A 1,839-nucleotide genomic window follows, 5' to 3' on the forward strand; every position below is an offset into this window, starting at 1 on the left:
CCTCCTCAGGATGCCCACCAGCTCCTGGGCTCCCGGCCTCGCTGGACCCGGCCGCACGTGCAAGCAGCTCTGGACGAGGCCTCCTGGGCTGTGGGGATGGCCCCACGTGCCTCCACCTGGTTTGTCCTGGGGTGGGGAGCCCCTCAAGCGCTGAGCCCACAGCAGTTCTGCCCAGGCAGCAGGATTGGAGGGAAGGGACCCAGTGCTGGTGACAGCTGGATTCTCCTCCACCTCGGCCGTGGCCAGGCCGCTGTTGGCATGGGGAGGAAGGACGCTGGGTCAGCCGGGCCCACGCGCCTCACCCGCTCTCAGAGGCGCCTGCAGGTTCATTCCCCTACGTGCCCCGTTTGTGCTCTGGGGCCCAGGATAAAGCTAATGGGTACAGGCCGACGGTCAAGGGCAATTTCATCGCCGGCGTCTCCCCAGGAGGGAGCCAAGGCCTTCCTGCTCCTGCGATATTTGCACACAAAGTGGTTTTGCATGAAAACTGCCCATGAAGAGCCGTGTCCGTCACAGGCTCCTGCAAATAGGTCCGGACCCGACAGGGAGCAGGGTTGGTGCCTGGAGTTTCATTCGTTCCAACGCCTTTTGCAGGTGGAGTGGCAGGGCGCCCCAAGCAGGGGTTCCCCCCCTCCCCGGCAGCAAAGGCCAAGGAGGCGTCTACGCTTCCACCCTCAAGAGATGTAACAAGGAGGCCTGGCCAGTGCAGCTCAGTGGTCGAGCGTCAGCCTATGAACCAGGAAGTTAGTTGCAATTCCCGGTCAGGGCACATGCCTGGGTTGTGGGCTCAGTCCCCAGTAGGGGGCGTGCAGGAGGCAGCCAATCAATGATTCTCTCTGATCATTAATCGCTGTTTCTATCTCTCTCTTCCTCTACCTTCCCCTCTCTGAAATCAATAAAAATATTTTTTTAAAAGAGATGTGACAAGGAATGCCAACGTCCCCACTGGGAGACCATCCGAGGAGCCCGGGCGTGAGGCAGGTGGTCGCTCCCTTCTGGCTCCCTCTCCCAACCGTCAGTACAGACCTGGGAGCCTGGACTCCCCTCCCATTTGGCAGTTACGGAGCCTCCCTCCCACCACTGATGGAGGCAGGGTGGGCGCAGTGAAAGGCACTCTAAACAGGAAGGACGCTATGAAACACCAAGAAGGAAGGAAGGATGGATAAGCTAGCATGTGGGTAAACACAATAGGCTCCCCTTCGCTTGCGTTTTCCAAATTGTCTTGGGTGGTTGAAGCAAAAGATTATAACACGGTTTGATGTGGTTCTAAATGCCTGTGGAGAAAATACTTTAAACAAGGATATTGTAAGTGGGGAAGAAAAAGCTACTTACAGGGAGGAAATGCTTCTACACGTCATTCAAACTGGTGAGATGGCAAGACCAGAAGACGCTGATAAGTTATGCACAAAGATTGTAAAATCTGGAGCAAGCAGTAAAAATGTTATACCAAAAGATACGCTCAAGCAATTCAGATAAATCAAAGCGGAATTCTTTTAAAAAAAAAAAAATGTTCACGTAACCCACAGGCAGACAAGAAAAAGAAAACCGAGAAACAAACCCCAGAACACAGACAATCAAACAGTAATGGCAGAATTACGTTCGAAGAAGCCAAAAATTGTATTAAGTGTAAATGATCTAAATACACCAATTAAAAGAGAAGGCAGACATGGATTGTTAAAACACGACCTGATTACACACTGTCAGCAAGAAACTCACTCAGCCCTGGCCCGTGGGCTCAGTGGTTAGAGCATCAGCCGGTGCCCTGAGGGTTGCAGGTTCGATCCCCAGTCAAGGGCACAAACTGCAGTTGCAGGTTCAATCCCCAGCCCCAGTCCACAC

This window comes from Myotis davidii, unplaced genomic scaffold (genome assembly GCF_000327345.1).
Source record: "Myotis davidii unplaced genomic scaffold, ASM32734v1 scaffold1453, whole genome shotgun sequence".
In the NCBI taxonomy this organism is placed as follows: Eukaryota; Metazoa; Chordata; class Mammalia; order Chiroptera; family Vespertilionidae; genus Myotis; species Myotis davidii.